The sequence below is a fragment of the Labrus bergylta genome, chromosome 18, assembly GCF_963930695.1.
Source record: "Labrus bergylta chromosome 18, fLabBer1.1, whole genome shotgun sequence".
Taxonomy (NCBI): domain Eukaryota; kingdom Metazoa; phylum Chordata; class Actinopteri; order Labriformes; family Labridae; genus Labrus; species Labrus bergylta.
This window is the reverse complement of record NC_089212.1, coordinates 13,558,996-13,574,375: the sequence shown is the minus strand read 5'-3', so window position 1 is coordinate 13,574,375 and position 15,380 is coordinate 13,558,996.

The following is a 15,380-nucleotide window of genomic DNA, read 5'->3' as shown; positions in this document are numbered from 1 at the left end:
CACGTTTCTACCTTTTTTCTAACGTTGACTTGTTTGGCCTCAAATGTAGAACGTATTTGTCTAATTTGTCTTCTTTTGTCTTTGAATAACAATAATTTCCCGTCATTTTTCATGCCCTCTTTTATTATTTGCCACTTTACTTTCTACCCTCTCCGTTGCCATCCCTCTCTTGTCCCCCATCCTGTCATCCCCTTCTCGCCCTGTCTTCCCCTAACCCCTCTGTTCCTTTCCTCTTCCCTGTCTCTGAGTCAGTTGCCCACCCTAAATCAGCAAGCTGCCGAGGATTGTGGGAACCCATGGAATCGCCGTGACCAGGGATGCAGGCAGGGAGCCACGGCAACGCTGGAATGTGGGGCGTCTGAGGAGATAAGAGCTGTGAGCCCAGCCAGGGAAGAGGGGAGGGATGCAGCAAGAGAGGAGCGAGGAGGAGGGGGGGGGGGGGGGGGAGACGAGGGTGAGACGGAAACAGGGAGAGCACCAAGTCTGTGAATGGGGAGACAGAAACACAACACCATAAACAGCCCAGAGAGCAAGACAGAGAAAGAGGGGCGGAGGACTTAGGGGGGCACACTCTGGAGATGGGAAGCCAGCCTTATTCCTCTTTGCATTTCATTTACATCCCTGGCCGTATCGACCAATCGGATTGGGAGCAAAGCCCAGGGCTTAGGAGGGGAATAAAAAGACAAAATGCCTTTGCTGCTCTCATCCCTCCCTGATAATACCCCTTCTGTTTTTCTTTTCTCTTTTTCTCCCGTCTATAAGTAGATACTGTCCGAAATGCCAGCGGAAAAGCGACACCTCCGCTTGCTGTGTATCTCAGATAGACCGAGCGGGAGCAGGGGCTGAAAAGACAGCTTTAGCAACTGGGCCTATCTCCTCTCCTCTCCACTCCTCTCTCTGGCTGGATGGAAGCTGGAGTGGAGGGAGGCGGAGGGCTGGGTGTGTTGGTTAGTGTTTGGGAAGAGAATAGAGGGTGTGAGAGGCTTGATATACTGAGCTGGCCACAGATTTTGCAGAATCTCACTCTCTGTAAAACTTTGCCTGCAGATCCCTTTCCTAAGCATGAGAAACCTGTTTAGAGGATGTTTATGAGGTGCCACCCATCTTTGTGAAGGTTGCCAGTGCCTGCTAACAAACTCCATTGCAATTGTAGCTCTCAATTGTAGTTATTCTAGAGAACTAAGTTGTAGGTTTATGTGAAATGGTAAATGTTGTTATAAGTCTTTCACTGCATATTTTCAGGAGTTTTAAACACCTCTAATCACATTTTTCCTCTCAGCTCACGGGTGTGTATTGGGTAGAATTAGGCCCATTAGTGTCAGTCTGTGTTGACTTGATGTCCTGATTGACTTGTCTTAGGTTTTTGTTTGCTATCACTCTAGATGTGTGTTTCTCAGTGTGTGGTAGCTTCTGTTTGTTTGCATGGTTTACTGAGTTTATTTGTCCAGATGTTTGTAGTATTCTCTGTTGTGTTCCTGTTTGTATCTGGGTCGATATTTGTGTCTATTCTGTCAAAATGGTTGGCCAGAAGTGTTTTGTTGTGGTTTCTAGTTTTTTTTTTTTTCTCCTGAATTTAAGACTGAGCTATTGTCTTGTTGCTCGTGTCTTTGTGTAGGCGCACCCAGACGATTGTGCGAACACTGGACCCAGTGCTGGCACGACTGCTGATACAGAGCTTATTGAAAGTGATTGTTGTTGCACAGATGAAAGTTCATCTCAATTGGGGTCTTCAGTAAAGCATTCAGACATAGAAAGGGTCCTTTACCTGAGCAGCCAGACGCATTAGATAGATAAGGTCACCTTAGGACCCCGTGTGGACCCCCTCCCCCACAGCATCCTCACCCTCCTCAGACAGGACAACCTCAACCATGCAGAAAAACAAAGCAAACAATGGAGGCAGATATGTAAGGGATTAGAGGTCAGAGGGATGGGAAATGCAACATCTCCATTTCCAGGATCAATCTTCAATCACTTGTTAATCTCCGGCCCCAGGCCCTGCATACCTCCAGTGGTCTCTCTGGCTGAGGTTTGGCATTGCCAGGCTGTGTGAGCTGGTGCTCCTGCTGGGTGTGGGGTGTTGATAGGATAGTGGGGGGTGGGGTTATAACCTGATTGTGGGGATAAATGAAGATGCAAAGGGATGGGAGTCCTTGCTGTTCTACCCAAACCTCTCCTAAATCTTCACTGATAGATTTCTAAAGTCATTCGTGATAAAGGTTGTCTCTGTAATGTGAATGCAAAAATGTGTAAAGTTTGTAATAATCTGTAAATTTGTAAACGCGGAATAACTTTTTTTTAGTCCTTCTGAGCAAGCGGAACATCATCCCCAAGTTCCTGTTGTTATCTTGTGTACACACATTTGTTTATTTGATACAGCCCCTCTCCACTAGCGCTCTTCAGTATATCAAAGACAGCAGTACAGAGCGCAAATTGAAAATGGCTACCATGGAGAAAGGTCTCTCTCTGCTTTTACTGGGAAGAGGCAGAAAAAGGCCCATTCTCCGCTCTCTTCTTAGATCTATTTAAATAATTGAGGAGTAAACTGACAAATTAGGCACCTTTATGGATGCCCCTGGGCTTTCTCTTGGGTATTTCAGTCCCCCCCCCCCCCCTACAAGAGAGTGCCACCAGCCACAGGATAATATCTCTGTGTGCTTTGAGGGGGGGGGGGGGGGGAGTGGACCAGGAGGAGTTTCGCCAATCAAGCGGGCCACACTTCCTCCCCCAGGTTCTAATTTTGTGCCACATTAAAAAGCTCGGCCTCCATTTAGGACACAGAGAAGCATTTTCATAATTTGCCGGGTCTCTCGACTAGCTCGGGGTGCCTTTTTTCCTCTCTCCTCCCTCTCTCGCTCCCGTTCCGTGTCTGAATGGAAGGCCTGGGGAGGGAGATGGGTAATTCATTCGCCTCCTTTCAACCAACCAGCTTCAGTTCTGCATAATGTTGCTGCTAGGTGTGTATAGCAGCTAATATTTATCTCCCTAATAATTCTCTTATTAGACCTGAATATTATTTGCCATATAAAAGCTAACACTGCTCATTGTCAGCTCCATAAAAATTGTGTCATTCACATTTTTGTTGTCACATTAAATCTAATTCATATGTATGTATATAGCCTTTTTATAGTGGATCTAATCTTTGACCATGCAGCTATACATCTGTGATGCTTACATTGATACAATCTGAGATGTAGTATACACTACATAATCTAGGTTGAAGTTGTTTCCTCTCCTATTGCTGACACCCTCCATTTGTTCACTGCAGCATGCGTAAGCATCGATTCATATGTGATTGGTCACATAATTCACAGTCTCAGGGGGCATTTCATCGCTGACAGACGAGCTAATCTAAAATCCCCCAATTTACAAACGAAAATCCCACCATCCAATTGAGCTAATAGAGGGACTTGAATGGGATAATAAGATGTGGTGTAATACTGTGTAAAAAGCCTGTAATGTTGTGTTGGTGTAAGAGCCTGTGTGACTTGATGTTTGACTGTTTGCAGTGATTACAGAGGCCTGCGGGCCTGGCGGCGGCTCCGCGGCTGGGACAGGGAGCTTCTCCCTGGGCAAGGAGATACGCCTGTCTGCCCCTTCTGCTGGAGCTACGGGAACCAGGATGTCAGGAGGGAGAGTGCTCCCTGTGAGCTCTCTCTTTCTCTCTCTTTCACTCTGTCTGTCTCTCGTTCCCGCTCTCGCTGTGTCTGTACTATTGCAGTGCTTGCAGATGTGCACAAACAAGGGAGGATTAAAGCAAAACGAATCTAAACAGACAAATGGAATTAGAGTGATGGGTGTCGGTGGGCTGGTTCACAGTGATAAACATAATGACACTGTATGTGTGTGCGAGTGTGTTCCTGTGTCTAGGGGATTATCAGTGGTTAGGTGTGTGGTGTGTATGGCTGGGTGACTGCTTCTGGGTGTCTTTGTGTGTTTGCCTATCTGTCTATGTTTTTGTAATTATGTGTGTGTATATTTACTCGCTCTACTTGTGTGTGTGATAAATGTGTTATTTTCCCTTTCCTCACAAAAACAAGTTTCTGCGCCCTCTGCATGCGTGTGGATATGTTTCTCTGTTTTCCTGTTGGTTCGGGTCACAGTTTCTTCCTGTCATTCATGGTGTTTGTTTGTATACCGTGTGTACCAGAGCTGTTCCCTAAGCCTGTATGTCTCTACCGGACACACACAAAAAAACTCTCCCTCAAATATTGACATATGCCCAGAAAAATGAGAGGTTTGTGGAATAGGAATATAATCCTTCATGGAGCTGTGCAGTTTATGTGCGGATACTGACTGTAGACTTGTTTTCTTGTGGTAGGGGTCTGTGTGTTTGTGTGCTGAGGAGGTTAGGAGTGTAGAAGAGCCAGCAGGGGGGCGAGTGATCAACAGTCTGGGGCTCCCCTGCCGAGGGGCTCTGAGATTATGGCTAAACCCTGCCCTGCCAGATGGGCAGCACACATCCCCAACATCGCACACCAGCACCTTTAGGACTGCAAATCGCCCTGCCCCCCTTCCTCTGTGGAACCATGGACTCACTGGTACGCTTCTAAACAGACTAATAGGTCAATAAAACATGACCAACTACAACTCTGAAGTCCACAGCCTCATGCATTTAAAAGAGACCCTTAATTGTTATATTAAAAACTTCCCTAACACATCCAAACCTTAGCTTGAAATGTACCATGACATTTTTCTTCATAACATCCATGTTGGTGAATGTATCATCAATCATGTCTTCTCAGGACCACAGAAGATGGCGGCCGGAGACGCAACATGTGATGAGGCACTCTTCAAAGTGTCAGCTAGTGCACAGAATGGCCAGTCAGCAGGTTCAAGGGTATCGGTAATGAAAGTTTTACAGGTTGTTTTGATGTGCTGTATTTCAGAGCCACAGGCAAGACTGAAATGATAGTGTGTGTGTGTGTTTGCAGGAACGTGTGTGTGGGTATACTGGTGGCTCAGGAATCAGCAGTGTGTTGATTGCCTCCTGCTCAACTTTAATCACAAACATTTGCCCCTAAATTGTCTTAAGTTGAGATAATAATTGACTATATTTGTGTTTGTATTACTTTGTTTGTTTATGCACACATTTATGATCTGCGTGATTTAATCCAGTTTAATCATATTGAAGGGTTGTTATTACAGATGTGTAAACTGGGATTTTATTGTGCAAGAATGTCTGATATAGTCGCCATGTTAGCCTAAAATGCCACGAACTGGCATTAGTTTAACAAGTAAACTAAAGGTCTATAATCCACAACAACATCCCATAGGTGCTGTTCTTCCTCTCGTACATGACAAATGGTTTCAAGTAATCAGCATCCTTGTTTTGAGTTCTACCGTCTTGCCAGAAGAAAATGTGAACATGTTAAAGTCAGTAGTGTGCAGCCTCAACCTGCTACACTTCTTTGTGATGTTACCTGGATTTTTCCCCCGACATGATTTAGGAAATGGTCGATGTGTAAGTAGGAAGCAGATTACATTAGTAAAGTGTGCAAACAAATGACAGATTACAGGCCGTGAACATGTTTCAGTCTAATGCCCTTTCAACAAGCACTGCTCAGCACAATGCTTTTCTCTCCCCGAGCTAAACTTGGATTTCCCCCCCTCTGATGTGAGGGCCTGCTGGCCAGCTGCGTCATCCACCAAGAGCACAACCTCTGTAACGACACTGTTCCACAGGACTGGCCTGTCTCCTCCGCCAGTATTAGTTAGGCTTTGGAGTTCAAGTGACTACTGGGTTTAAACACGGATTTTTAAAAAAAAGACGAGGGGAAGAAAGACTCGCTGTTGTTCTTGAAAAGCTGTGTTTATCCAGGATTAGAGACACCAACATGTTAATAATTGTTTCTCACAGAACTGCAAAGAAGCACTTTCCTGTAATCCCCTAATCAGGCATTACACCTCTGAGCGAAGCCACAACGCAGGCGCGTGGTCTGTGTGACGCAGCACGCCTACAGTGTGTAATACACCCACGTCTTCCACAACACCACACCCACAATGTACAAAAGCACCTTCACAATTCAGTTCATTTTAAATCCACCTTTCTGCACACACTAAATCCATTCATCCCCACGGAGGAAAACAAGAGAATGATATTTATTCCTGTAGTGCCTTTTTTTGGTAATGCAAGTGGCAAGCATGCAGATTGATCATACATTTTCAACATACTGCAACATGTAAGTGTGTGTAAATTAGAGAATTTTGTCTGCTAAACAATTTTGTTGCTGAATTATTCGATTGGTGAGAAGCAAATGAAGCGTTCATTTGCCTCCTGAGGGTAGAAACGTGATTCTAAGACCAGTTTTTCGAGCAGTTTGCTTCCCCTGCTTGTGCAATATGGGGAGTAGGTGAATGTATCACCGCTTCTGATGTTATTAAGGTCACATAGTTGCTGGTTGTTGGTCAGTGTGTCAGCTGTCCTCTGTAGTACAGTGGCACAGGGTCAGACATGAGGCCACTGTACATGCTGAGATGATGACAGGTCTGAGGCTGCTGCTTGGAATGTGAGGCCACAGTTGAACAAGTTGTCAGCACGAGAGTTAGCTGTTGGTTTAATAAGTCTATCTGAAAAAAAACCCTAAATAAACAGAATACATTTATCCAGAGTATGTTTTTATATCATATTTATGGATGACAGGACAGCTTAGATGAAGATAATTGTCCAAATGTTTGTTGGCAATATTTCTTCACAAAGTTGCTGTTTGTCCACATATTTGCCTTTTTTTTTTTTTTTTAACTGCCCCTCCACCCTTTGCAGTCCGTCCGTCTTCAAATATTCAAATTTTTTTATGTTTTCTGAATTTTTCAAGCACATTGTTGATGTTGAGTATTTGTTTGTTGTCCCTCGGTCTCTGCCCCCTGTCTCCTTGCAGAGCCTGGTGGGAGAGTGCGATGAGGGGATCGGCAGGGATTAACCTGGGGAATTTAATTAGTGAAGCTGTCGTCCCTGCCCTTAACATTTCAATCTCCCTGGGCTGGCTGGCTGGCTGGCTGGCTGGCGGTGCTGGAGCTGGAGCTGAAGCTGGACCTGTGATGGCAAGCAGCTGGGGAGGGGAGGGGAGGAGGGATGTTGGGTGCACAGGCAAGACACGTTTTGACAAACAGATTAGTCTAGCACCCTGATGGAGAAGGGGGAAGGATGGAGTAGAGAAGGGCTGAAAAACAGACTGCACTTTTGCTTAAACACACCATATAAGCATACATATTTACTTTAAAATACAGTAATAACCAGTTATAGACATTAAGAGGGAGAATATTGTGTTTTTCAAATCTCGGCAAGACTCAGCAACCGAAAATGGTAGCAAACGTACAACATACATTCACAAATGTAATAAAATACACTGGATGTAATGCACTTTTGGCTAGATCAGTATGTTTCTGGTTTGAAGTTGTCCAATTCACCAGTGAAATTATAATATTGTTGAAAATGTTGTGGTAATATTGGTCAATACAAAGGTAGTATTTTATATTTTTGTATGTCTTACAGTAACACGTCACAGTGGTGTTTGTATGCAGTTGAAAGGGGAAGCTAGTGTGAGCTTGGGGTAAGAACCACTCAATCTGAATCCAGAAAGTTGCATTGTAATCCTGATGCTAAACTCCCCATTAACCCATCTGGGACCCTACAACAGCCCACACCCCCTGCCCCCACCTGCCCAGCAAAAACACACACACTCGCACACTCGAGGGACCATGTCTGTATGTTTGAAGTGCTGTCTGTCCTGTTAGTGCTCGCTAGCCAGGGGTCATGTCAAGCAAATTAAAAAAGCTGCTGTAGGAATGTCGCCAAGTCCCACAGGAGCAACCCAGCACCCGACCCTCTCCCAGGCAGCTGACCCCGTTGGTCACCAGTGAATCCCCTGTTTGTATTCCACACACACCCCCGGCTCTGGGGAGCGGGTCCCAGAAGCCCCCTGTGGGACCGCTGATAATTTAAGTCAAACATTATGTCCCTGCTTGTTTGACACCCATTTAAAGCTTTTCAATCACATGTGTTTGTTACAGTCCATCGCCTCGCCGCAGAACTCTATCCATGTCACACCCTCTCAGACACTGAATCAATTCTGTTTGATCAAGTTCCTCATGTCAAAAATATTGATTTTCTTTAGGAATCCAATTGGTGGCTGATAATTCAAAATAAGCAAGATTCCCTTTTAATGAAATAGAAAAGATATATTAAAGGAACAGTAATGCCAATGAGATAAACTCCCCTCCCCCAGTGCACCTCTCAGGCTTCCCAGCATGCCCCTCCTGCTGCATGGCGGTTCCAATGTCACTGTGCCACTAATTAAGGACTCTTAAAGAGCTATGGAGCATACTCATTAATGAACTGTAGCATCCTTACTGTCCATGGAGTGAGAGAAAATGAGAGGGAGGGGCTGATTCACTGTGACAGTCTGAACTGGTGGCTCGTGGTTCAGTTGGTGCCCAGAAGGTCAGGGCAGATCCACTCAGGTGAAAAATAAAGAAACAAATTAATAGTTTTCCTGCTGATTGTTGTTTAAATCAAGTTGTGTAGCACTGAGTAATCCATTAGGATGTGTATGTTTTTTTTCAATGTAAATTTTTTTTTCCCAGGAAACATTTAGCAAGAAAAATGAAATGGGTGTTATGTGCTTTTTCAGCTTTTTAAAAATTAAATATATACTGTATATATTTTTGATTTAATGGTCAGAAGTTGCTCTTCCAAGATGTTAATTCCCCCAACAAGCCAGCTGACTCACACACGCAGTTTGCTCCAACTAAACCCCCACCGCTGCCATTTGTTTATCCATTTTCATGGAAATTCAAAACAAAACAAATGGCTGTATTTGTCCTTATGAAAGTAGGCCAAACAACCTCTGACAAACAAGAGGGGGAGTTGTAGGTCAGGGCGCCACAAGCCATGTGTAACCGTGCCTGACGAGAGAGCATGACACGATGGAGTAAGCATCAATAGACACAATAACATACAAACACCCCTGCCAGGATGATGTAACATAGTCTAGACTGAAGAAAAACACACATGATTAAATGAGTTTCAGAGCGGGCCAAAATACACCATGTTATAAAATGAAATGTCATAAATGAAATGCAGCTATTACGGCCAATCTACAACAGCTTAGTGCTGGTAAATGTGTTTGTCTGAACAAAAGTTTAATAATAAACAGTTTTTTAAGGAATAATTAATCATCATCAGGCATCTAATAGTGATCAATTAGAGGGGCAGGTAATTAAAATGACTCTGAGTTAATAAACTACACAGCAGCAAAATTACTGGGCAACAGATGGGAAAAGATAATCATTGCTTGTTTGAGATGATCATGATCAATGTTATTGATTTTAGTTGATATGAATGAGCATAGACTGGACATAAACAAGTGCTTACAACAACTCATTGGAGCCAGAATGTTGAATATTTTAATTAGAGTAGATTATTTAGTGACTTCAGTTTATTGTAAAACTCCGCTTTTTTTTTTAAACTCCATCACGTTAAATAATGAATTGTTTTTATTCTCTGACAGATCTAAATCAACTTCACCTTTACTGTCACAGATGCAAAAATTGTTTCCCCACCAGGTAAAACATTAAAACATACAGAAAAACATAGACCACATCAAGTGTTTACTGGAAGTAAAACTGATTTAAAAAAACAAAAACATTTATCAGTCACCTGAAGTGTACAGAAAAGTGCCTGATGCTAAGTCATCATAAGAAATAAAGTTATGTAGATTACACTCAAATGCTCCATCTAAAGGCTGAGAAAACAACATTTTGAATTCTGAGTAGTGTTTAATTGCGTGTTACAATCAGTTAAACGCATTTATAATGAAGCAACAATTGAAAGTACTCAATTATGAATGTCATTAGCAGCAGAAGTTGACCTGCTATTAGTCAGAGCAAAATGTATTCCAGTACAGACCTCATTTAATTATAATAGATGCAATTGTTTTAAAGCACCCCCCTCTTTGTCCTCTCTCTTACCCTCACTCACAAAAGTGCACACACGTCATATTCTTTGTCTCCTGCCCCCTTCGTCTGGCATAATACCTCAGGTTAGACACACACACACATACACACACCAGATGCCCCCTGACGCTCATTCACATAAAGCGGGCACGTGATCGATGGCCCTGAGTCCTAAGGCCTGCCAGCCTCATGGCATTGTGTCCCCCTCAGGCGGGCAGCCGGCCTCCCTAAATACCCTTTTGTCTTGGGTGGGATAATAACGCAGTGGCCAAGCCACTGGTGTGGCACGCGCACCAGCCACTCGTCCCCCTGGTCTGTGACCCAAACAGGTGGATAGGGTGGCGGGTGGACCAAGAGGGGGGATGCGTAGGAAGGGGAGAGGGAGGGGGAGGGGAGAGAGGAGGCTGCATCTGTCCCCACACTCAACGACTCCCTGGGTCAGCCTCAGCCCCATATGCTCTCAGGAAAGAGGGAGGCACGCAGGCACACCCAGACTAACAGGTGGAGGGGGAGCCGGGGGAGGGGGTGGGGGGTAAAAGGAGGTAAAAACTGATCAGAAAAGGATAGAGGGATTTCGAAACTGTCAAATTAGCTGTATGAAACCACAGAAAGAGATTTTGAATATCCCTGGAAGATTTCACTTAGAGGAGACTCTTAAATCTTAAGCCATATCAAATGTTTGGCCTTCGTTAGGTCTGCCATATTGGCTCTTAGGCCCTGGAGCATCATATGTTCAACAGGCAACTGTTGCTGCCCGTTTGTGTTGATGCTGTAATCTAAAAAAATCTGTTTCAATAAATGCACATATCCCCTGTGTTGTATCTCTTCAAGCAAAACGTGACTCTTTTTTAAGGGGACAGCTGCGAGTCATCTTTAGGCCATCAGATATAGTAATGAACCAACACTCACGATGCTGCAGACTGAATAGAGTCCTTGCTTTGCACTCTGAGCTTTGTCACATACTTTTAAGTCATTGTAATCACTCATAGCTAGGTTGGCATCTCCTGACAATTTCCCCCATAGCTCAAAATTCCTTTTGAATGGAAGCACTACAATTATGACTAATGTACAACGGGTAAGAGGTCATTAGCTGATTCTGCATGATAGTTGAAATTTTCCACAAAATGAACCTCTCACTTAAGCTTACTTTCTGTGAGTTGATTTGATTAAAGAAAATGAATAAGGTCATTAGTCTTCAGAATGTAAAATAAGTTTCAAACAGTTTAACAAAGGAGGTGAAGATAGTGAACTTTGACGAGAAAGTGCAGGTGACACAGTTTTCATTAACGATGGCTCAGCTCCATCAAGTGTCCCAGTCCATGACAGTGAATGCAGCATGCAGTAGATATTACCCTGATTCTGGCTCAACAAAAAGAAGTGTAGTTCTTCCAATAAAATATTTAGTAACCTTTTGCATTATTATGCTTTTTCTTTACAGCAGCTAATGAAGACAGACAGACACTTGAGTGTTAAAAGAGTAGGGTGACATCCAATCAATCTAGGGACATCTTTTTTTTGCTAAGTCCTTTAATAGACCATCCGACTTGCACACCAATCTTGTTCATATGAAGATTAGTTCATAAGGTCAACTTGATGTTGGAGGATTAAGAAACAGCTTTCTGTAGCCCTCCCTCTTTCTATCAGTTCTTGCTCCATGTCACTATCTTATTCATTTCTCCTTATGAATTGTCATCTACTGTATTTCAAATCATAAGAGTATTGGGTTTTTGGGCGACCTTTATAATGTTAGATGTTCAGTGTATTATATTCAACCTCAATTTAAAGAGACATTTCTCAGTCTTGTGGATGTACTGTTACCAGGAGTTCAACTATGTTTTTGAACTCCTGTGATGCAGACGCCTCTTTTCCTGTATTCGGAGCACGTTGGGTGAAGGCATACGCTTGCAGGCCATGAATTCCAAAGGCTTAGCTTCTGCATGACGGCACCCTGAAACAGTTCATTGATGTATAACACTCAATGAAATATTGAAATAAGCAACAAAAAAAAACAAAAAAAGGAAGCTCTGGGGCTGATTTGCCTGTCCTCTCTGAACTGTAGTCTGACTAAGTGCTGTCCATTTACACAGAGGAGGGGTCTCCAGGCTCTAATCTGTTGGATGCAGCTAATTAATTTCTGGTTCCTCCTCCTGTCTCTGAAGAGAAGAGTGTTTGCAGGAGATTAAAAGATAGAGTGTTTGTTAGGAAGGTGTAAATGATCAGCGCGGCCTCATCACAGGTACCTGTGTTAATTGTTATAATGAGGAGTCTCCCTGGCCTGGTGAGGAGGAGAGAAGAGGGTCTTTCACGAGTAACTACAGTGTAATAACTGGGGAACCAAAATGTACTCATAGAGTCTACACACAAGTCAAAGAAAATCCTACGTTATTATTGTAAAGTATTGCTTTGTTATGGCTGTTTGAGCGTAGAGAAATTGTGTCTCTTCTGAGTTCATTCATTGATGTTGCAGAATGCATGCGACCAGAGATTAATGTGAAATAAGTACACGACATTGTTGCACTACTTTTTGATTCACCGTGTAGCCTGTGGTGAGAACATTGGCAGAAAAGAGAAAAAAATTGGCGCCGTTCACCATGAAGTCATTAAATTTGTAAGCTGTTTGTGATCAAAAGGTGTGTTTGAGGCCATTAACTATGGAGTTTGATCATGGCTTACATGCAGTGTCAAATGTCACTTGTTCCTGCTATTTCCCCCAAATATGAGTTAGAAGTAAGAAATAAGCCACAAGAGAGAAAGCTTACTATCTAAATGTTGTTTCATAGCACTGCTGAGGTTTGTTTCATGCTGTATTGTGTCCTGCCCATATTGGATGCATGAAAATCCTTGCTTTGCTGTGACTCTAAACAACATTTTTAGCTCCGGCGTTCATTCTTGACCTTGGAAACTGCAGCTTAAAATATCTCGACATGAAGTCCAATTCAAAGTGTTGTTTCCTGTGATTTCAGCCACATCTTTTGACAAGATGACAACTGAGCTCCTTCATCCACTGAGGGAGGCCAATGACGTGGGAGGAAAATTTCACAAACTAAAAAAGTAAGTAAGACTTTGGTTGAGGATTTTCTAGGTCAACCTATTTCTGGTTGAAATGTTCTTTTTTAGTAGCAGGATTTTTTTTTTTTTTTTTACTCAGACATAAATATTTTTCACAGGTTTAGGATATAACTCTTCTGTTGACTTCACACACCACATGTACTGTAGGATAGAAAGCAACATGATGTGATTTAAAGTGTACTGTTGCTCCATTTAATTCAAAGTGGCCAAATGTGTGTTTTTATTTAATTCCCTTAATGTTGTTAATGAATACTAGTCAACAGTTAAGGGCGATTGCACTGTGTGTGGGTTATCACCATTAGGATAAAGAATAATCCACTATTAAAAATATTCCCATGTGTATCATAAAGCGATTTATATTTATGGTCGGGGAATATTTAATCCAAGGAGTCTGAAAAACGTGTACATTTAAGGAACATTAAAGCTTAATTTAAAGGTTTTATTACATTATTACTGTCCCTGCGAACAGCAAATATAAACTCAATATTTTAACAATTACAAGGAGAAAAGAAATATATGATGACCTGACCAGACTGTCAAAATGAAAACATTCTTCTAAATGGATGTCCTCTCTCATACTAACTAGGTGAGCTTTAACTAACTAGGTATTAAGCAGAGCCATAAGCAGAGTAATAATGTGTTTTTTAACATATGCTGAGATCTGGTAATCTTCTTATGGGTTTGAGGTTTTTTTTTTTCCAGTGCCCCTGTATAGCTTAACAAAATATGCCTCAGTAATGGATGGTGGTATCCTCATCCATCGCCCTCCTCCCTCTCACTTTAACTTGAAATAGGCCATCAAGTGGCTAATGAACTGATAAGCCCTCTGTGTCCGGTGGGGCTTATGAACATTATAAGCCAAATGTTTGGGCATATTTGGCAAGACAGGTTTTTAAAAGAGCCCATACGAGGGCAAAGGACCAGCTGGAGAAAAAAAAAACCCCGGTGAAATATAGAGTTCATGGTTTGAAGGTTATCTTACAGGTTCTGTGATACAGAGAGAAAGAATGTGTGGCCCTTTTCCCGTTTCAACAGACTTCGTTTGGAGCTGCTGGTATCATTATCAGTTGTGGATCTGTGTAAATCCACGGATTTGTGTGAGCAGTCTGAGAAATTAAAATAACATGCTTTTTACTGCGCTTACTTCAAATCTCTTTAGACTTCATGTTTTAAAAACATCTAAATCTGTTATTATGTAGGCTATACAAAACCCTTTTAATTTAATCTTTGACAAGATTATCAAATTCATTGATGATGTCACTAACTTAAATAATTTCAGGAAAATGTCGACTAAGCCCGGATCAGCACTTTCAAGGGGATACTGCTGGATTAGCTTAAAAAATATTATTAATTTTTGTTTATTTATTAGTTGTTGGCACATTTTTCCACATCAAGATTTCTTTTATTTTGAATTTCATGACAATGTAATGAGAACACATGCGTACACTGTTTAAATCAAGCAGCCTCTCATGCACACTCTAAAACATGTTGTGGTTGATTTAATCAGTGCTATAAATCCTTTTTTTTTTTTTTTTTTTTTTTAACCATATTCCCAAACTGTCCCACATTCCTAGGAAGTTTTTATAATCCATCTCTATTAGTTTTGCTCTTTTTCTTCATGATAATGACTTTCTTTGCTGTAGTTCCATCACCCATAATTGAGCAATTTATTTATTGAAAATGGAATATCAAAAGTAGGATGAGGTGTGAGTGGCTTGAAGGGAAAACACCTGCAGACTTTTGCAGGGTAAATGTTGAAGGCTTTAATAACCACAGTAACTAAGGAAGGCTCTAGTGTTTCTTATTATATATTTTTATTAATTAGCTAGTTGGCTCATGTTGCTCTCATGTTTTCACAACTGATGATCACACTACTTTCTCGTTGAATTAACCCCTTCAGGCCATAGGGCCTTATAACCGGCAGCTCTGATCAGGCCTGTGAGGGTTTTTTTTTTTTTTTTTGGAAGATGTTTTTGATGGACCAGGCTAGGACCCGATCACAGAGACAAGGGGGACAAGGGGGCACAGTTAGAAACAAACCAAAAAGGATTAATGCCGCGTCTGTTGGTCCCATATGCTCCTCAGCTCTGCCTCGCTCTTGATTAAAACTCATTGTATGGACGTCTGAAGTAACCTATCGTGGAGATGTCTAATCCTCCTTATGACTTGTGCACTTTTGGAGGCACGAGGCTCAGAGGTTACAATAACAAGCGGGATGGCGCATTGTGCGTCAGCTGATATTGGATTTACCAGTTAGCATTGATTAGGGCCAAGTAAGCCTGTGTGTATTGTTTAAAAATTCTGCATTGAAGCTTAAATTTGCTTTGATTTCAAAGTTCGTTTGGAGATGCTTCCATTTA